This window comes from Chiloscyllium punctatum, chromosome 44 (assembly GCF_047496795.1).
Source record: "Chiloscyllium punctatum isolate Juve2018m chromosome 44, sChiPun1.3, whole genome shotgun sequence".
NCBI lineage: Eukaryota > Metazoa > Chordata > Chondrichthyes > Orectolobiformes > Hemiscylliidae > Chiloscyllium > Chiloscyllium punctatum.
In genome coordinates, this window is record NC_092782.1 from 52,118,800 (window position 1) to 52,141,002 (window position 22,203).

The 22,203-nt window shown below is 43.0% G+C and overlaps 1 long non-coding RNA gene across 1 annotated transcript in view; it reads left to right on the forward strand.

The window, feature by feature from the left end:
* Positions 1–20,062: 20,062 nt before the first annotated feature.
* The window catches only part of LOC140466984 (uncharacterized), a 253,924-nt gene continuing 251,783 nt past the window's right edge, over positions 20,063–22,203 (forward strand). The window contains exon 1 of the long non-coding RNA XR_011955323.1: positions 20,063–20,119. This is a non-coding gene — a long non-coding RNA (uncharacterized lncRNA). The remainder of the gene's footprint in view (positions 20,120–22,203) is intronic.

The following is a 22,203-nucleotide window of genomic DNA, read 5'->3' on the forward strand; positions in this document are numbered from 1 at the left end:
ACATCACCATAAATTTTCTGGGTAGCATTTGTTAGGAAGGAGATGACTAGCCTTGGTGAGAGGGGTTAATAATGAAACACCAAAACACTTGTATGAGGTTAAGAGGGAGATTTGTATATTCGCTGAGTTCAAGAAGATTTAAAGATGATGTGATCGATTGGCTTTAAAATTCAAAAGACTTGACTGGGGTGGGATGGGGGGACAAAAAAGACTTTTTTTTCATGGAATTGAACAGGAGGAATTCATTAGGGCCAGACCACACAGAAGGCAAACCAGGAAGCAGATTTCGCACAGTAGAAGACATTGCCAGCCTTACAAATCTAACCGGTTCCTGTTCTGAAGACCGTGAATGTTGGCCTGTTTTAATGTGGCTACATGGAGTTGGGGATCTCACTAGCTGTGATCTAATTGGATGGTATTCTTGGCTTAATAGGGCCCATCCCTTCTTGGCTCCTCGGTTTCGGTGTCTGCTGTCCGAAGTCTGGAGATGGTGCACACCTTGTCTATTGACATCTCCCGTTCACTCAGTCCAGTGGAGCTTTCTGTTGCAGGCAGCTGGGATGTTTCTGGATGTGCCGCTGTTTGGATGAGATCTGGAACTCCTTTTCCCTCTTGATCAGGTAGATGTTCCACAGCCTGTGAATGGTGTTGAAGAGCAGAAAATTCATCTGGTACTTTGGCTGCTTGCTTCCCAATAATACTGTCCAGAACAGTGTACTGTACAACCTCAATTATCTGAATGAGATGGGCGGGGAATGTTTTGTTTGGATAACTGATCGTTTGGATAACTAATTTGATTGTTATAAAAAAAGCAATAATTTGAATGCCGGTTAGCAAACATGCCTTGATTATCTGCCAATGCACGCCGTAATCTTGTTCAGATAATCTGAAATTTGGATAATTGATGTACGGATAATCAAAGTTGTAGTGTAACTAGGTAGATTTATATGTCGTCTTTTTAATGGAACAAAGCATTTTACAACTGTGATCATCTTTGAGTGTAAAGGAGAAGTTAGAAGCAGCTTGCAAGCAGAGATGTGTGAGAAAGTGGTTAAGGTTTAAGGAAACCATTGCAGAGTTGGGGTGAAGTAGTTAAAGACGTTCCCAGCAAGGTGCAGTGGAATGGAGTTGAAGGTTTATGCTGTTTGAGCAGCTGTATAGGTTTGGAACAATCACCAATCTAAGGAGAAGTAAAAGCTGAGACCGATTCACTGATGGGCAGGAGGATTTTGAGGCCACTGAGGTTAATAGTAGTTAACCATAATCGACAAGAGGTGAGGAGAGTAGAAATTCCATCTTGGTTTAACTGACTGTGCCCTTTCCAGGATGTTTCTACCTTTTTTGTTTTAGTAATAAAAGGTACTCCACTTGGATTGGGTACTTCGAGACACAGCTTCATCAAATTCATGTTGAGGGCTTGGGAATCCTGACCACTGTCATGAGGCATTGCTGCCTGTGAAAGACGAATATTCTGAGCATAACTGCGTGCACATGCATTGAGTGTGCCAAATGCACTTGTTTACATGAATGGGTGCAGCAGACTGAGTTCAGCTTTGTTCATGTGGGAACGGGCATTGAAATGCTATTTGTTCAAGGTTGATTTTCGTTGACGAGATTTTTGTTTCCTCAACCTTAACCTGAATAATACAAACTTTTTAGCAACAGACTTTGGGAGGAACATAGCATTAAAGCCAGAAGGAGAGAGTTCCAGATGAAGTCACAAAGTAAAATGTGTCTGATTTTACTAACATTTAAAAATGTATGATAAAGCATCTCTATCAAAATGGTGTGAAATTGTGCTGTCTTGATTTATTTTGAAGATGTACATGTCTGGATGGAACATGTCAAAACGCGATTCGGTATATGCCCACTGGGGGGAAAACAGGATGGGTTTGATGGCTTGAGAAATCCAGTGTTGAAATGGTCTGGAGTTGTCTTGGTGTTGTTATGGACATGCTTCGCTCATTTTTAAAATCTAGCCTCATTTTCTTCTCTGAATTGTGTGTTTGCTGGTGTCAGAGTGTTAATACAGTGCGAAATGTTTAATGTGAAGGTGTGATTGGAGGAAACTATGAAAAGTAAAGGAGATTGGAACCAGCTGGAAAGTTCCCAGCAGTGTGTAGAGGGAGACCTGGGGAAGCTAAAACACAGCAGTACAGAGTGTAATTGAGACTTCACTGGTTAAAGTAGGTCAGTACCGAGTGAGATTATGAAGTGGTTTATTAATATGCAGGAGGATTTGAAAATGCATTGGGCCTCTGGAAGTCATCAGGGATTTGATGAAGAAACAGCACTTGCTGCTGCTGAAGGCATCCTACAAATAGGTGTGTGAGGCCATTCAGCCAACCAAACCTGCCATTCGACCAGATGTTGGCTGATCTCCCATCTTTACACCATTTTCCTGCACTGTCCTTTAATTATGCATTTTAATATCGAGAATCTGTCAATTCACTGAGTCAGTTCAGTGAGAATTTCAATATCTGGATCTGCACAGCCCTCTGGGTAGGGAATACCAAAGATTCCTAATCCTTTGAATGGAAAAAAATCCTCCCTTTCCAAGTCAGTTCTCAATGACCTGCCTGTTGTTCTGAGACAGTATCCTCACCTGCATTCACCAATCTTTGAACTACCTGTCGTGGAGCTAGTGTATACAGGGAATAGGTGAACCCTCTGTATTAACATTTGCCAGTGCTGAGAAGATTATTTGGGATTAGAATTAGAATCCCTACAGTGTGGAAACAGGCCATTTGGCCCACCACACCGACCCTTGGGAGAGGATTCCACCCAGACCCCTTCCCATGCACCTATTACTGTACATTTACCCCTAACTAATGCACCTGGTCGACACATCCCTGAATACTACGGGGCAAATCAGTATGGCCAATCTACCTAACCTGTACATCTTTGGACTGTGGGAGGAAACCCGTGCAGACATGGGGAGAATGTGCAAACTCCACACAGACAGTCACCTGAGGCTAGAATCGAACCTGGGTCCCTGGAGCTGTAAGGCAGTAGTGCTAACCACTGAACCATCATGCCACCCTTGGAAGACTTTGTAACGTTTCGTTCACTCTGTGCCTGGATATTATAAAGGACTGCCACTTGTGGAGTTGAATATGTAGAAGGCAGTCTGTATAATGAACCACAGAAGTTGACAGTGGTGTAGACTGGATGGTAACAATCCTGCTCCTCTGATGCTGACTAACCTGTTGTGCTTTTCCAGCACCACTCTAATCTAGACCCTGGTAATAATTTATCTGCCTATCTCTTTTTGTATAGAGTCGACGCTGTACAATTCGCAATGACCAGTTCACTTCAGTCTGATGTGGCAGTGCAGGCAGTTCTGCTTTTAGAGTCCGAGCTGCTGGTTACAATGTCTTACTATTACAGGCAGTGTCTCAAATACTGCTACCTGAACATCAAATGTTTGGCATGGTGGCTCAGTGGTTGGCACTGCTGTCTCAGTGCCAGGGACCTGGGTTCACATCCTGCCTCAGGCTGTTATGATGTTTTTCTTGAGATTCTTACCTACCTGATGTAACTGCAATACGCTAGCCTCTGTGAACAGCCAAAATGTATGAAGCAAGGACAGGCTCTCTGGAGGAACCTTCAACACACTTTGCAGGGCTTGTGTTGAGAGGTCCCTCTGGACATAGGAAACAGTCCTTCCTTTTATACAAAGTCTTTACATCACAGTCAGTTACAAGACAACCCTCAGCCACTCCCCCTAGGTCACATGCCTCTCGAGACACCATGCAGTGACCTGACCATCTCAGCAAACAGTGTAATGCAATCATCCCTTAATGGCTAGGTCTGGTGTAAAATCTTTTGCTAACTGCAGGGTGTGTTCAGAATTTTAGTTGCAATGTTGTAATTGATTCTGAATGGCAGGAGGTGACAACGTAAAGTTACTTCTGAATAGCTAGGAAATAGCCTTGAAATGAGTCTGAATGACCAGGGATGGGAATGTAAATGCTGTCTGTAAGATGGAGACATCCCGCCCTAAGGCAGGGGCATACCACCCTCCCCTTGGGACATGCAATTTCCTCCAGGTCAGCAGAGCAAATTAACCTTTTCATATCTCAAGGTGACTGTCTGTGTGGAGTTTGCACATTCTCCCTGTGTCTGCATGGGTTTCCTCCGGGTGCTCCAGTTTCCTCCCACAATCCAAAGGTGTGCAGGTTAGGTGAATTGGCCATGCTAAATTGCCCACCGTGTTCTGTGATGTGTAGGTTAGGTGCATTAGTCAGGGGCAAGCACAGAATAATAGGGTAGAGGAATGGGTTTGGGTGGGTTACTGTTTGGAGGATCATTGTGGACTTTGTTGGGCCAATTTCCATTTTGCACGTATTCTATGGAGTTTTTATAAGGTCTTTTATGTGTCAGTTTTAATTGTTAACCTCAATCATAACAATACAGCTAGGTATTGTATTTGTGTGTTGTACCAGTTTGTCCTGCTAAAATCTTTGTGCTGTTAGACCTTAACCCACCCAACCCAGGCTTAGCCTGAGTTTTCAAACTCTATCGGGGGGAGTTTTGATCTCCGGGAATCCGACGTGGACTTAATCCTGAGTTTGCTGGTTTTCAGACACCTTCCCTGTATGTGTGGGAAATTAGCATCTTTGCCTGATTACTGTAAAAAAGTCAAAGCCAGAAGTCACACGACACCAGGTTACAGTCTAGCAGCTTTATTTGAAATCACAAGCTTTCGGAGTGCTGCCCCTTGGTCAGGTGAAGTGCGAGAGAAGAGCACACAGACCCAACATTTATGGGCAGGGCATTCACAGGCAGAGAGATCTAAAGGCCATAACAGATGGTATGAGTTGAGTGTTGAATGTTAAGTCTCTGCAGGTGGGCAAGAGTGTCAGACGGTGTGAGTAGAGTCAACAGCTGACTAACTAGCAAAGGCATGACCTATAATCCAATTAAATAAGGCTGAGAGATAATTACAAAACTAAGGTGGGGCTGGAGACAAGCTACATAACTGAAGTGATATCATAGGTATAAGAGTCGTATGCTGAGGGTCTAACCCAAATAATAAGGAATACAACACAGTATGCACTAAGGTAAAGAGATGATAAATGATCAAGGTGATGGTGTCAAAACAGGACAGTAAGGAAGAATTTACAGATACAGAATAGTATGGTGGAGTCACATACAACACATGAACCCAAGTTCAAAATTGAGGTTGAGTTCATGGGTACAGAGCTTGGCTATCAGTTTCTGCTCAGCAATTCTGTGTTGTTGTGTACCTTTTTGAAGGCCGCCTTGGAGGACGCTTACCCAAAGATCAGAGGCTGAATGTCCTTGGCCGCTGATGTGTTTCCTGACTGCGAGAGAACATTCCTGTCTGGTGATTCTTGCGCAGTGTCTATTCATCCATTGTCGTAGCACCTGTATGGGCTCTCCAATATACCATGTTGCAGGCGTGTGAGACAAATAACATTGTCCGAGTCGTGTAGGAGGTGGGTGGCATTCCCCCTATGTGTGATGGTAGTATCCATGTGATGGTCTGACATTTCTTACAGCAGTTGCCATGGTAGGGTTGTGTGGGGTTGTGGTTGATATCCTAAAAGATGGGCAGTTTGCTGCGAACCATGGTCTGTTAGGTTTGGCTGTTGTTTGAAGGAAAGAAGTGGAGGCGTAGGCAAAATGATAGTGAGATATTTGTCATCATCAGTGACATGTTGAAGGCTCCGAAGAATATGGCGTAGTCTGTCTGCTCCAGGGTGATACTGTATGATGAAAGGTACCCTATCGGTTATGTCCTGTGTCTGTTTTCTGAGGAGGTTGTTGTGGTTTTTCTCTGTACCACATTGGAACTCTCCTGATCTAATGATGGCATCCTTCAAAATCTTGGTGTTTGTCGCATTCCTCTTCATCTGAGTAGATCCTGGATATGCACAGGAAGCTAGAGAAGTGTAATGTTGTGAGATTATCGTGGGCTTGCAGTCTGATGAGGTACTGAGGTGTTTATCTTTGGAGATAAGTGTGTACAAGAATGAGACCAATTTCTGAAGCGTAGTCTATGTTAACTCTGATATGATGCAACCTAAGAAGATTTTTAGCTCAGGTTGAGGTTCTGGATGTAGGTTTGCTCGCTGAGCTGGAAGGTTCATTTTCAGATGTTTCGTCACCATACTGGTTAACATCTTCAGTGAGCCTCTGGACAAAAAAATACAGGAAATGACATCACCAACCCAAACCTATGAATAGAAAGCTGGAGTCATCATCAGTGCTTTGTCCAGAGGCTCACTGAAGATGTAGTATGGTGACAAAACATCTGAAAATGAACCTTCCAGCTGAGTGAACAAACCTCCATCCAGAGGTTGCAAACTGTTGATATCACTGTGTAGTAATTTCAGTAATTCCTCGCCATGATAAAACATGGTCACAGAGTAATTTTCATCACACATCTTTCCATTATGATGATTATTTCAAGTAACTTTTAAAGAGCAATTTTATAGATTTTGTTTTGATCTTAAATTTATTCAGTTTGTGCTGGACTGTGCTGCAGAGTTTGGGCTCGTTCAGGGTCTGCTCACCAGTGACTTGCTTTATTTTTCACTAAGTGCAATGAGTTCCTGTAGAAATTCAGGCAAGTGGCTGCAGTTTTTCATGTTTTAAAATACACAATTCAAGTGTTCAGTCATTTTTGTTTGCATGGCTTTTATAAAAAAAAAATGAGCTACTTCTGGAGTGGTTAAATTGCACAGTGTATCAAACCTTCAAAATTGAAAAGGCACGAGGCAGGAAAAAACACATCTGGTGATTTGGCCATGAAAAACCTGCTTGTGGAAGGAAGGCCAAGTGTTTGCACAGTCCCAAGTTCCAGCAATGGCTCTGGTTCCGTTTGGATTACAATGAATCTCAATATCAACACAATGCAGGCAAGAAGGAACAGCATGTAAGAAGGTGGCTTTGGTTTTATCTCCGAGTTGGACATTCAAGCAGGGACCAATTTTTTTTGTACTTTTCAAATTTCAACCTGGAGGTCCTCAATGAAGAAAGATCTTGCCTGTTTATGATCTGTCCCTGAGGTCTACCTTCTCCTCCTCTGTTGTTTTGACCAGAAGCTTGGTATACTGTGCTGCAGCTTCCTTGGCCCTTTTGAGTCTGATGTTTCTTCAGGGTCCTGTTTCTCCTCCTGTGTTGTAGAACTCCCATGTTAGCAGATGCTGATATTTGAGAGCTCAGGTCCTGAGCTTACTATCTTCCTTGCTCAGAGGGCACGTGCTACTGAACGGCATCCTCCTCCTCCTCAGACAAGTTGAACAGTTTACAGATTTTGCTGGCTGTTTTCGATCCAAGGCTGCAGGTCACTGCGTTAGCCGTCAGATCAGAGATGTCCCTTTTGACGTTTTGAGTAATAACTCCCTTCAGGACAGAATCAGCGTTGACATCAACACTACATCCACAGGCAGGTTTTTGTTTGTGTTCGTCAGTCCATATTGTTTAAGACCAAAACGGTTAATGTTTCTGGTGGCGGAAGGAGCTTGAAGGGATGCTAAAAGTTACAGATGAGAAGAATCACCTTCTCCGATCACATGAGTTTTGGTCTGAGGTATAATCTGCCATCTCTCAGATGTGGGGTGCTCATAGTAGCTGTGCTTTCAGGTAGTGCCTCTTCCTCCGCACTCTCGTTCTGCATCTGAAGTAATCCCCAACCCACCCCCAGGAAGTCTTAGTCATATCACGGGTGGCAGAATTGCATCAAACAGCCATTCCAGTTCCTGTGGCCTGACCTCTGAGGAAGGATCACCGGACCTGAAAGGTTAACTCTGATGTCTCTTCACAGATACTGCCAGACCTGCTGAGCTTTTCCAGCAGTTTGTTTTTGTTCCTGAAAATACGCACACAAGCCGATGTAAATATCATTTGAACTGTCATTGTCTCACCTTTCCTGATGAAGGACTAATGCATGAAGCATTGACTCTCCTGCTCCTCGGATGCTGCCTGACCTGCTGTGCTTTTCCAGCACCACACTCTCGACTCTGATCTCCAGCATCTGCAGTTCTCACTTTCTCCTCATGACCACGCCCACTGGAATATGGTATTCTGGTTTGGGTACTTAACTGGAGACCATCTTGCTTTAACCAGACTGGGTTTAGGGCCTACATAATTAACACCAAGGAGACAATCGACCCAGTAGTGAGTGTTACAGAAGGGATGCTTGTCCTCCACGGCCTGTCAGCAACAAGCACACTTTACATGAAACAGTTATTAAGGCCACTCAGAAACCATACAGAACACATCTGTGCCCTTTTGGTCACTTGTGTAGAATTCCACTTTCTCCACGCACTGACTGCAGGCCGTTGCTAGATTGGGTGGACCTCAGTCCTACAGAGCCCTTATCTAGTACAGCACAGTTTAATACTTTTCTCTCAAAAACTTGTGGAGCACGCGTCTCTGACGCTGCAACCGACCAGCTGCTCATTTCTCTCACTTCAGACGTGTCAGAATTCAGTCCTTTCTATTTTCTTTCACCTTCCAGCTTCATTTTCAGGCAGAAGTCTTCAAAAATACAGCGTTTCATCCATCTTCAGATTTGTGATTTCATTGACTGAGGCAGTCATTGGTGCAGAGAGGATTTTTAAGTGTGTGTATTGTTGACTTCAATCGATTCAAAGCAATTGTGTTCTTAAAGTGAGATTATCCAGTAAAGTGAATAAGGGCAACTTTAACTTGGAGGGTTAGGCTGTATATAATTCAAGATGGGCAGTTATTTTGAAAATGATTTATGAGCTTGGTTCAAACTTTATTGGCATATGCTGAGAAAGTTAGTGATTTGGACATCAATCGCCTTTTATGACTTTGCTCTGGAAGATTGTTTAGCATTATACAAGCAGATTAATTTGGAGGAGAAGTAGATCATTCTACCATAGAATGGTACAGCACAGAAACAGACCCTTCGGTCCAACTGGTCCATGCTGACCGGGTTCCCCAAACTAAACTAGTCCCATTTGCCTGGTTTGACTCTTATCCCTCTAAACCTTTTCTATCCATATATCTGTCCAAAGGTCTTAGAAATGTTGTAGCTGTACCTGCATCTACCACTTCCTCTGGCAGTTCATTCCACATAATGAACCACCCTCTATGTGGATCAAGTTGCCCCTTTTAAATATTCCTCCTCTCATCTTAGTTTTCTGCCCCCGAGGTTTGAGTCCCCTCCCACCTTCAGGTAAAGATCTTTTACTACTCACCTTATCCATGCCCCTCATGATTTTATAAACCTCCTACACACCCTGAAAACTTCCCATTCAATCCAGTCCCTCCTTACAATTCAAATCCTTCAGTCCCGGTAACATCTTTACTGCACCCTCCAATTTAATACTATCCTTCCTATAGCAGGGTGACCAAATCCGAACACATTACTGCAAAGGTGACCTCGCCCGAGTTCTCTGCAACCTCAGAATGACGTCCCCAACTCCTAGACTCAATGGACTGAGCAAGGAAGGTGGTATTGAGGAATCGGTTAAAACTTTGTTTTGCTGGGTTTTTATGATGTCCTTTGAGCTTGTTCCTACATTCAGCACTATTGTGTTCTGACCCGTTTTGTGTGGGATTTGAATTCTGTGCTGCAGTCCATCCCAAATTTTCAAGTTAACGTTTGTTTAAACTGGGAATCAGTCTTTTTTATTAAATTTTAAACCACACTTTATCAATCCCAATTCAAAAATGCATGTGTTATTTCTATGAAGGAGATTAGTACAGTCCACCTTTTTCTTTTGAATCTTTAGCATTTGAAGGAACTACATGATAAATGCACATTTGTCTTTGGTCCAGAACACTTTGAATGTGTTTTATTTGTGATTGAGGAACCTTTTATTTTTTGAAGCTGTTGCGAGTCTGCCTTCAGATTCACACAGTAACAAGCTGAAGTACATGCAGCAGTTATATAATTTTACCAAATGGAATACGGCAGTCAAATGTTGAGAACAAGATAATTCAGCAGCTGTGAACAGGTTTTCATTTATACTCCCATCTCAAGGATAAAGGTGGGAGTGTGTTGAATAATGAAAGAGAGGAACAGACGAGATGTTTAAAAAGCCAGGAAAACATGGCAAGAAACAGATCTGAAGAATGAGCTTGGTATTAAATGGAGCTGTTTATTTCAAATTTTCTGTTTCTGGGTCATCAGAAAACTAAGACTACAGCTGTTAGCAGCTAACGGGTTTGTTTTCCAAGATGTATCAAGGTAATGTGGAGTACATGGCAAAATAACAGACCATTCAGCTCTGTCAGCCCATGCTAGCATGTAACCTCCCATCAGTCCTGCTTTGACTGACCTCTGCACTAAAGTGGATTGCTGCAGTCAAGTCTGAGTGCTGTTTCTCTGACAGACTCTGACAGCTGTTTGTTCCATCATAGATTCTTTAATGTCTTCATTCTCTAGGGTGTTAGCTGTCAACATGTGCACTTTTAAAAGAAAGGCTGTACTGTCTTACTCGGCTCCTCTTGTTCTGAAATACCTTCAATCCCCTGGTTTGTCCTCATCTGTGCACTCTCTGTAATATTGTAAACTCATTATTTACGCAATACAGGTGGTGCTCAATTTACAAACCAGATGCCATATTAATAATTTTATAGAGCTGACATGCAAATGTTTGCTTATACTTGGAAACAGCTAATTTATAATCTACTGTATTGTTGTTCCTGATGAAGGGCTTTGACCCGAAACGTCGATTTTCCTGCTACATGACCTGCTGTGCTTTCCCAGCACTATTCTAATCTTGACTGTATTGCGTTGTCTTAAGTTAGAGAGAAGGTTGATAGGTAATTTAATTGAGACCTAAGATAATCAGAGGGTTAGACAGGGTGGATAGTGAGAGCCTTTCCCTTGGATGGTGATGGCTGGCACAAGGGGACATAGCTTTAAATTGAGGGGTGATAGATATAGGACAGATGTCAGAGATAGTTTCTTTACTCCAAATAGTGAGGGCATGGAATGTACTGCCTGCAACAGTAGCAGACACTCCAACTTGTAAGGGCATTTAAATGGTCATTGGATAAACATATAGTTGAAAACAGAATCATGTAGGATAGATAGGCATCAGATTGGTTCCACTGGTCGATGCAACATTGAGGGCCTGTACTGTGCTGTAATGTTGTATGCTCTATTATATGCGATCGAATTCCAAGTGTACTTGCGAGCGGAAGCCGGGAATTGCCTGCAGTATACAAAATACAGCTCTTTAGCTCTTGAGTCTTGCTCATTTTTATCTTATGCTGCTGTCAGGGTTGCATTATCATGTGCGTAAGTGTACAGATCATTTCCCATTTTGCTACAGAGCCTGTTCTTGCCATCCTCAACTAAACCTATCAATGTTAACCCTTCCTTCTTCCTCCTTGATACATATTCAGCCGCCTCTTCTCCTGCATCTATACCATTCAGGAGTGAGTGAGTTCATCCCTCTCTGGCTGAAGAAGTTATCCTTTCAATTCCCTTCTGATTTTTGTAGGGAACTACCTTTGATTGACCTACAGTGCCCCTGACCCCAACACACACGCACCCATATCCTTGCTGTTGACTGTATCAAATGTCTAAAGTTTTAAAATTGCTGTTGGATTTGACTTTGTTACCCTCCCCTTACAATGTGCACATCCTTGGCTGCACTTTCACACTTGTGGTGCTGTCCTTATCCTTTTACTGGGTCTTCTCCGTTGCGCCTCCATCTCTGTATGATGTGGTAACCAGATTTGCAAACACAACTCCCAAGCATGGTCCAGCCACGTTTCAGTATGAGCATGTCGTGCAAGTTTTCTACTTCTCAAATCTCTCCCTCAAGGATTGAAGCCTAGTGTTTGGTTTGTTGGGTTTAATATGGCCTTGTTAACTTTGTGGACTTGTATTCCCAGGTTGCTACACCACATCTCAATTCATACTTTCCACCTATGCTGAATGATTGTGCTGATTTTATTGAGCGACTAGCTAACTAAGATAATTCTTTTTAAACAAGTTATATTTATAAGTTCATCTTTGGAATTAAATTACAGTTGTCAAAGACATGACACTTGCCAATACAGAGAGCATCAAATCTTATTAATAAAATAGGACAACGCAAATGTGTCCTATTATGTGGTCTTCAAGTAGTTTTGAAAAGAAAAACATAAATCTGGGCTGATTTCAGATATATGGCTCAGATTGGAAACCAGGTCAGCAGCATTACAAAGGGTTGCAAGAAGCAGATGGTGTGATTATCATGTGGGTGGTAGAAGCCAGTTGTTGGAGTACAGTTCATCAGCAGGACTTCAGCTGAATGCACTGTAGGAGGGTCAGACAGTATTCTAACACCCCCTAGGAGCGAGGATGCTGTGAGCCCTAACTCAACTGCCAAATGTTTCACCAACTTCCATGTTTCCTGGTGATCTTTCAGTTCTTGTAATTGACCATTTTGTATTTGGATTGAGTGTTCTCTTGGAAGGTATGACAAGTGGGTGGCATGGTGGCGCAGTGGTTAGCACTGCTGCTTTACAGCATCAGGGACCCGGGTTCGATTCCACCCTCTGGCGACGATATGTGTGGAGTTTGTACATTCTCCCCGTGTCTGCGTGGGTTTCCTCCGGGTGCCCTGGTTTCCTCCCACAGTCCAAAGATGTGCAGGTCAGGCGAATTGGCCATGCTCAATTGCCCGTAGTGTTAGTGCATTAGTCAGAGGGAAGTATAAGGGTAGGGGATTGGGTCTGGGTTGGTTTCTCTTCGGAAGGTCAGTGTGGACTTGGTGGGCCATACTGCAGGTAATCTAATTTAATCGAAGTGTTGATAAATTCCACAGCCCTTGGCATCACTCAGTTGCCTCCTGCACTTTACTTTGTTTTGTGAAGTGTTTAAAATGCAGCCAGTGCAGTTGAACATCTGATGTCTTGACCCTTGTGTTTGTGGGGGTTCCATGCCTCCATTTCTGTGATCGCTCACTGCAGCAGAAGCTTGGCTCATAAGAACAGGGAGATGATGTTGGAACTCCCTGCTCTTATAAACCAAGCTTCTGCTGCAGTGAGCTTTCACAGAAATGGAGGCATGGAACCCCCACAAACACAAGGGTCAAGACATCAGATGTTCAACTGCACTGGCTGCATTTTAAACATTTAAGTTCTGAACAAAAGCTCTAAACATTTGTTGTTTGGTACTGGAGTACTATATGCAGTTCCAGTTTCAGTATTACAGAAAGGATGTGTGCCAAGGAGATTCACCATGATGGAGCATTTCGGTTGTGAAGAGAGACTGGAGAAAATTGGGTTACTTTCTGGAGCAGTGATGGTTGAGGGAAACCTGATAGGGGTGCGTTAGATTTTTGAGGGGCATGGACAGGGTGAACAGCAGGGTGGCAGGAGTCTGGAATGAACTGACTGGGAAGGGATCTGAGTTGGAAAATCTCTCAAACATTTGAAAAGTACTTGGATGAGCTCGTGAAGTGTCATAATATTTGAGGCTGTGGGTGGAAAAGTGGGACTAATGTAGGCAGTAGCATACTTCTGGCAGTACAGATTAGATGGGCTGAAGGGCCTTTTTCTGTATATGTGATTCTATGATCTCTGCAATGGGTTAGCAGACCCTTTGGCTGATGTTGTATTTTCCGGGTAACTGGAAGCAGCACTAGCCACCTGCCTTTAAGGGCAGCACTCTGGATCTCTGTGATAGTGTCCCAGGAGAAAAAAAGTCATAATGAGAAGAACTCCTTGGTTATTAACAATGCCACCAGAACACCTTTATTAAGAGAATGAGCCAAGTCTTGGTTTGTGTGAAGACCACTTCTTGTTACTTTCGTACAACTAAATGAATGCTTAAAACCAAAAATTACTGCAAGTTGTCTGATATTCATTTGTAAGCACTGTTTACACAGCTGCTGGTTCCAATAGTAGTTTGAAGTGTAGTTTGCAGATGGAGGTGGAGCTAAAGGGTTGTGTACAAATGCAACTTTTTGGTTGGCAACAGGTAACTGATTGGTCTGTGGACCAGAGATCAGCTGTTGTTGGTCAGGATTGTCTGTGTGCCGGCTGTGAATTGTTCTCTGGTAAATCAACATCTTGTGGCTATGAACAAGATGGAGAAGCCTTTAGGCTTCCACCAGCTCATGAGCTCTTTGTGTTCTCTGTAGTGCAAAAACAATCTTTTTTTGCCTTGAGAAAACCAGTTTATTTTTCCTTTTTGGTTACTGTAAACTGTGACTGACTTTTGATAAACCAAAGATGTATTATCGGTGTGATCCAGCCACCCTGATCCTCCTGCAAATGTATGGAAGCATGTGGAGAAAGATGGCTGAGCAGCAGTGTTCTAACCAGCTCAACAAGCATGAGGATCCACTCGGGGAAAACTGCCTTCCCAGTCTTCTCTTTTGCCCATAACAGACCGGAAAACAACAGGATATGGAGTGGACAGTTGATAAGAGAGTTAGAGTTTTAATTAATAGTTGTATCCTAAATTTTCCTAAGTGTTTGCCTGTAGCTAGAGTCTAATTACTGGTAATGAATAGTGATTTTTATTAAGGAGAGAGTCACACTGCACAGAACCCTTTGGCTCACCTTGTCTAATCAACCAGCACCAAACTACACTAGTCCCATTTACCTGCACTTGGTCCATAGCCTGCCATGTCCTAGCGTTTTTAAGTGCTCATCCTGATGCTGCTTCCAAATGTTGAAAGAGTATCTGCTTCAGTACATTCCATATTTCTACCACCATCTGGGTTCACTTTTTTTTCTCTTTGAGATCGCCTCTAAACCATTTGCTTCCCGCCTTTAAACTTATGCCCTCTTAGACACATCTGTGTTTTTTTTCTTTTAGTAAATAGGGTCTGAAAGCCGGATAAATTGGGGAATTCTGCCTACTTGTAAATATGTTAATCTTTTGGTGATATTTCCAGGAGTAGTGGGGCTTGATTTCCAGCATGTTTTCCTCAGTAAGACCTAACAGTTTGTGTTTAGCCTACTCTTTTTTTAAAAAAAAAAGTCCTACTTTGCCATTTGAAAACTGGACAGACTTAATAACTAATCATGTGCAGGTACAGGGAGACTTGTGTTTGTACCAGTCAGAGCGGGAGAGAGGGCTATCACAACCCAAGTGGCTTCTTGTGCTGTGACTCCAAGTTGATGAAGCTCAGTTTGATGTCTGTAGCCTGATGTTGAGGAGTACTCGTTATTTAAAACAAAAACTTCAGCAAATTTCATCCCAACTGGCATGCTGAACGAAGGCAAGCCTATTGATAGGACTTATTATTCCAGTTGAAAAACAGAATAATTCAGTGCAAGGCATTTATAAAATCAGCCAGATTTCGTTGAAGACCTTGCTGTTGATCTTATTGTAGAATGTGTAATACAACACGAAATGAACTTTTTGATTTTCCAATCAAGTTACCACAAGATTGGTGTCACATTTTAATTTGTTTCTGAAACCACCGTTTTCTTGACTATCATATCATGTACAAATTATGAAGCAAAACCACTCAAAGAATTCATTATTATTAACCAATTCCAGAACTGGTGACCATCTGCCTAATGCTTGTGTGCTGATTGAGAGTCTGCCTGATGAGGTGCTGTATTGTTTGAGGGTTATGTGAGGAACTGTGGTGAATTTGTCATCTCCACTCCGAACATACCATTTTGTAGTAAACTGTACTTGAGTCAAAAGTTTGCATTTTCTCACCCCCTTACACATAATAGTGAGAATCTTTTACCCATTGGCACACGTGTCTGAAACAAGTGGGCATAAGGTGAAGAGAAATGGTTTAGAGGAGATATGAGAATCCATTGCGTGGGTGAAACATGGAACATGCTGCCTGAGAAGGAAGTGGAGGCAGATACACTCTCGATATTTAAGAAGTACTTAAAATGCCAGAGCAAAGTAGGCCATGAGCCAAGTGCAGGTCAATAGGATTAGTGTAGTTGGTTTTTTATTGCTCATCATTGATGCTGTATTACTCTGACCCTCCTTCAGATACTGCGGTACAGTTTACTTGGTGACTCTAGATACTCTTGTTGGAACTACATGAGATGTTAAAGGGTTAATTTGTTCTGCTCACGTGCAAGAAATTGGATGTCCTGGGGAGAGGGTGGTATGTTCCTCTGTCTTGACCCTTTAAGTTTAACATAGCCATCTCCTGCTATTCAGAAAGAAGAAGATCATTGCAGTTAAGGACCTAACCACACCCTGCAGTTTAAAAACAATGACTTACACCAGATCTTGCAATTAAGGAATGATCTAACCACATTGTTTCTGGAAATAATCAAATGACTGCATTGTGTCTTGTGTGGCATGTGATTGTTGGGGTGTGGCTGGGGGTTGTCTTGTTGGCATTACTGACTGTGATGTAAAATCCTGCATAAAGGAGAGGACTGGTTCCTTTGTTCAGAGAGCTTTGCTTGACACGCTTCGCAAGCATTGTTAAGACTGTTAAGTGATCCTCAAAGCTGTACTTAACAAATTTTGGCTGTTCACAGAAGTTGGCATATTACAGTCACATCAAGTGTGTGAGAACTCAAGAAAAAGAACGTAGCACATGACTATATCACTCAGCTGCAGTGCTCCTTATCATCCCCCTGAGATCTGAAATCAGGAATTAACCAGTCACGTTAGTGGATAGCAGTTGCTAATGCATATCTTCTGCCTCCTATCTTTGCTGTTGGCTTTTTGGGGTGCTCAGTCCGATTTCTGCCTGAAAGTTCCTGAGGGTACCATTTTGAATTTTGGTGTTGGCTTTCACCTTGTCAACTCATTTGATAACTTTGTCTTTTTGGGTATCTGCATGCTGTATGCTGTTGGAAGATTGAAGGCAGAAGGTAGTTTCCCATTCCAGTGATACCAATGCCTCCTGGAAACTGAGGCGTTTGCCTGATTTCTTCCTCCTTGCAGAATGCCTGGCCTGTCTCGATCCCTTGTGAAAGAAGCAAGCTAGCTAAGTTGCAGAACTGTGTGTGGGTCAGCAGGTTCCACCATTTACTGACTCTCAGTCCACAGCAAATGGATTGTTTATTTCGAAACAAGAGGAGACTGTTGTTGGTGTAACTGCCGGCCAAGGTGACCTTTGGTTCAGGTCTGGACTCCCATTGGATCAGCCGAGTGAACGCTCAGTACCCATTGTGTGAACATGCAGTATTAGAGACTGGAGCACTGATCCTAGTCCGGTTTCTTATTTATTTTTTGTGAAAGGGTACATTTGAATGCAGCCTTCAATTTATATTGCATTTTCCACCTGAAGAGGGTTAGTCTGATGAATATTTCATTATTGTTTGACAGTGTCAGTCCATGGTGATTCTGGGAATCACATGACCTTGTGCAGTGGTGCATCACATTGTATCTATATTGTTCCTGGCAAATACTTTCTGTCTTGGCCCCATGTTTAATTGATGTGTTCTGCCTGGGTTTTACAAGTGGATCTGCCAAAGGGGAGGGTCGGTTGTCTATGAACTCCTATAGATTCTCAAATGGTGACGTTCAAAAGATTCAGTGGCCTAATTGTGAATTAGCTCCAGTTTGAGGTGTGCTGTTTGCATAACAATTGCAGAGTATGCTGCTGGTATCAAGTGTGAGGATGCATAATTTAAAAAGATGATTTGTGTCGATGATACCATGCAGAAACAGGCCACTGGGCCATGCCTGTCTATATGACTACCGCTTAGGTAGTCCCTTTTGGATTGAGGATGACTTGCATTTGCTGTGGTTCACTGAGCTCAGAACACCGATGAGGCCAGTGCATGATCTAAAGACTCTCTCTCAAATGCTGCGGGAGGGCAGGCAGTACAAATCTCCAGCCAGCGGTTCTCCTTGCTCTTACAGTACTTTAACTTTTGCATTTGGACTCGAGCTGCTGTGTGAAAACCATTTTGTCTTCTGCGCTTGTCACCTTGTTCGTTGCACTGGATATCGGTGAAGGGTGTGGCCTATTAACTGGTGAGAGAAAAGAAAGATTTCACAAATTGAGCATCTTTGTGCATTTTCTCTGTGGTGCTTTTAGTTTTAGGGTTCGCTCACTAACTTGAGCCTTGGGTCGCCATTACCTTGCACGAGCAAAGTAGTTCTGTGGCCTGTCTTTGTCTGAAAAGTGCGAGTTCATGTATCAGAGTGGTTTCTCCAAGCTGGTCAGTGTGCACCTCAGTGAAGGCCTCAGTATTGTCACTTGCTGAGCTTGTGGGGAAAGGTGTTCTATAAATGAACAGTAGGTGGAGCACTGGAGCTTATTCACTGCTGCGCACACACTAAGTAGTGTTATTCTTAAGGTTTTCCATTATTAAATCCCTTTTATAGAATGCTTTGCATTTCATTGCTTCGAAATGGGACATCTATTTAAAGAAAGCACATTTTCTCGCATTGGTTTTTGAAAAAACTACTTAGTGAGAACGCGAGGTTTTGCTTTGTTGGCTTCAGCCTTTTTCATTGCATGTGAGGAAAAGATTTTGAACCTTTTTTGAACATTCTTCTCTTCACTTCATTTCTTATGCCACACCCAAACCCAGCATTTACATGTTGGAAAGGAAATATAATTGGCCCAAAACCAGAAATTGCTGGAAAACTCAGCAGGTCTGGAAGCGGTTGCTTTAGGCAAAGCAGAGTTCATGTTTAAGGTCCAGTGACCCTTCTCCAGAATGTTTCCTCTCATTTTGCTTCTGGCTGGGTTTTGAATTCTCTGTAGAATTGGGTTTGGCCAGGGTTGGGAAGGTGGATGACTTTTGGGGGCTGAAACACAGAGGTAGAAAGGAAGATTGATGTTGTGTTGGAAGAAGTCAAGCCTTTCCTATTAGGATACAAAAGGTAGATAGATCATATATATTTTTTTTAAAAAAGCAGTTAGTTTGGTTAACTTCCAGGATGAGATGTTATTTCAAGTGTGAAGCTGTAGAAGAACAGTAATTGTACACTCCGTCAAAGCAGCTGTTTTTTTTGAACTGGCTTTGCTGTGACCCCTTTAAAGGCTCACCTCCAAATAAAGCCAGTTGGTCATTTCAGTCACATCTGACGAGGTTGAGTGTTTCTGTTCAGTATATACATTTATGACGTTCTACATGTAGGTACGTCGCACTGGCCCCAGTATTCCACTAGCAAGATCGAGACAGGAGGTGTACGTCAGGACCCTGCAGGATCCCTGACGTGGCCAACTCCATGGCGAATTGTATGGCCCAAGTGTGAACTTTGGGTAATTCTCCTCCTCCCTCTGGGGGAGAGGAGGGGAGGGAGGAAGAAAAACTCCAAGATCTGAAGAATTCAGAGTTCCGCTTCTGATAAGTGAATATTATCCAGTGGAAATTAGACTATTAAAATCCTAATCTAAGACCTGGACAGCTATTAGACTGATTTGTCATCCACTCCTACCTCCATCATAGTTTCTTCACGGACTCTCACGTGTCGCTGTCTCTGTCTTTGTCGTGAACAAATGTTAAGTTATAACGTGGAGGCATCATATTGTTTAAATGATTCCTGAAGCAGAATATAATACTTTTGAAACAACCACGGTTTGGAGTTTCTGAAAGTTTACATTCTCGTGTTCTGTGTGAACATGTTGCACGCCCTCACCAGTTGTAGGGCTTCAAGGATGGAGGGTTTGAGTTATAAACTTAAGCTGGGACTTTTCTCCCTGGAGTGTAGGAGGTGACCTTTATAAAAGTTGATAAAATCATGAGGGACATAAATAGGGTGAATAGCAAGGATCCTTTCCCCGGGGTTGGAAAATTCAAAACAAGGGGGCATATTTTCAAAATGAGAAACAAAGTTATTTAAAAGGACAAGGGGGACAGTTTTTTTTTGAAACTGTGTGGTTTGTATGTGGAATGAACTGCCAGAAACAGGTAGTGGATGTGGGTACAGCTATAATGTTTAAAAGATATTTGGAAGATACATGAAAAGAAAGGGTTTCCAGGGATATGGGCCAAACACAGGCAGGTGGGACTAGTTTGGTTTGAGAATGTGGTCAGTCATGGATGAGTTGGACCGAAGGGTCTGTTTCCATGCTGTATGACCTCAATGACTCCATCCTCTACTTTGAAGGAAGCTCATGCAAAGTTTTTCGTTCCTTATTCTCTGAATATGTTGGGAGCCATTTGTTTTCTTCCCCTTGAGCAATGTATTTCTTTTCCTTGTAGGTGTCACTCACGGTTTCGCTGGATGCAGATGAGAGATTCTTGACGGGTTATTGAGGTAGGTGCAATTTGTTACATAACTAAGGTACACCAGAAATAGAAAATGGGTCTGTTATAGTTTAGAATACAACTTCAAACTTGTGTTAAGATTTGTGAGATTTGAAATTAAATATAAGAAGTCGTTGATACAAGTGTTTGCATTCTGCTTCTTGGCACTTTTGTTTATTGGTTCAAGTAGGCCAGGCTCTGGTTTTGGGGAAAATTTTTTCTTCCTTTCTTTTTTTCCTTCCCTCTTCCTTCCCCCTCTTCTTCTTTCCCCCTCACTCTCTTCATTCCCCCTCCCCCTCTCTCTCTCTTTCTCGCCCTTTTTCTCTCTCTCTTTTTTTTCTCTCTCTCTCTCTCTCTCTCTCTCTCTCTCACTCTCTCTCTCTCTCTCTCTCTCTCTCTCTCTCTCTCTCTCTCTCTCTCTCTCTCTCTCCTTTCTCTCTTCTCCTTTCACTCTCTTCTCTCTCTCTCTCTCTTTCCTCTCTATCTTTCCTCTCTCTCTCCTTTCTATCCCCCTCTCCTTTCTATCCCCTCTCCTTTCTATCCCCCTCTCCTTCTATCCCCCTCTCCTTTCTATCCCCCTCTCCTTTCTATCCCCCTCTCCTTTCTATCCCCCTCTCCTTTCTATCCCCCTCTCCTTTCTATCCCCCTCTCCTTCTATCCCCTCTCCTTTCTATCCCCCTCTCCTTTCTATCCCCCTCTCCTTCTCTCTCTCTCTCTTTTCTCTCTCTCTCCTCTCTTTTCTTTCTTTCTCTCTCTCCTCCTTTCTCTCTTTCTCCTTTCACTCTCTTCTCTCTCTCTCTCTTTCTCTCTATCTTTCCTCTCTCTCTCCTTTCTATCCCCCTCTCCTTTCTATCCCCCTCTCCTTTCTATCCCCCTCTCCTTTCTATCCCCCTCTCCATTTCTATCCCCCTCTCCTTTCTATCCCCCCTCTCCTTTCTATCCCCCTCTCCTTTCTATCCCCCTCTCCTTTCTATCCCCCTCTCCTTTCTATCCCCCTCTCCTTTCTATCCCCCTCTCCTTTCTATCCCCCTCTCCTTTCTATCCCCCTCTCCTTTCTATCCCCTCTCCTTCTATCCCCCTCTCCTTTCTATCCCCCTCTCCTTTCTATCCCCCTCTCCTTTCTATCCCCCTCTCTTTTCTCTCTCTCTCTCTCTCTCTCCTTTCTCTCTCTCTCCTTTCTCTCTCTCTCTCTCCTTTCTCTCTCTCTCTCTCCTTTCTCTCTCTCTCTCTCCTTTCTCTCTCTCTCTCCTTCTCTCTCTCTCTCTCTCTCTCTCTCTCTCTCTCTCTCTCTCTCTCTCTCTCTCTCCTTTTTCTCTCTCCTCTCTCTCTCTCTCTCTCTCTCTCTCTCTCCTTTTTCTCTCTCCTCTCTCTCTGTCTATCTCTCTCTCCTCTCTCTCCTTTCTCTGTCTCCTTTCTCTCTCTCTCTCTACTTTTCTCTCTCTACTTTTTTCTCTCTCTCTCTCTCTACTTTTCTCTCTCTCTCTCTCTCTCTCTCTCTCTCTACTTTTCTCTCTCTCTCTCTCTCTCTCTCTCTCTCTCCTTTTTCTCTCTCCTCTCTCTCTGTCTATCTCTCTCTCCTCTCTCTCCTTTTTCTCTCCTTTCTCTGTCTCCTTTCTCTCTCTCTCTATCTTTTCTCTCTCTACTTTTTCTCTCTCTCTCTCTCTCTCTCTCTCTCTCTCTCTTCTCTCTCTCTCCTTTTTCTCTCCTTTCTCTGTCTCCTTTCTCTCTCTCTCTACTTTTCTCTCTCTACTTTTTCTCTCTCTCTCTCTCTCTCTCTCTCTCTCTCTCTCTCTCCTTTTTCTCTCTCTCTTTTCTCTCTCCTCTCTGTCTGTCTATCTCTCTCTTCTTTCTTTTCTTTCTCTCTCTCTCCTTTCTCTCTCTCTTCCTTTCTCTCTCTCTCTCCTTTCTCTCTCTCTCCTTTCTCTCTCTCTCTCTCTTTCTCTCTCTCTCTCTCTCTCCTTTCTCTCTCTCTCTCTCTCTCCTTCTCTCTCTCTCCTCTTCTCTCTCTCTCTTCTCTTCTCTCTCTCTCTCTCTCTCTCCTTTCTCTCTCTCTTCTTCTCTCCTCTCTCTGTCTGTTATCTCTCTCTCTTTTCT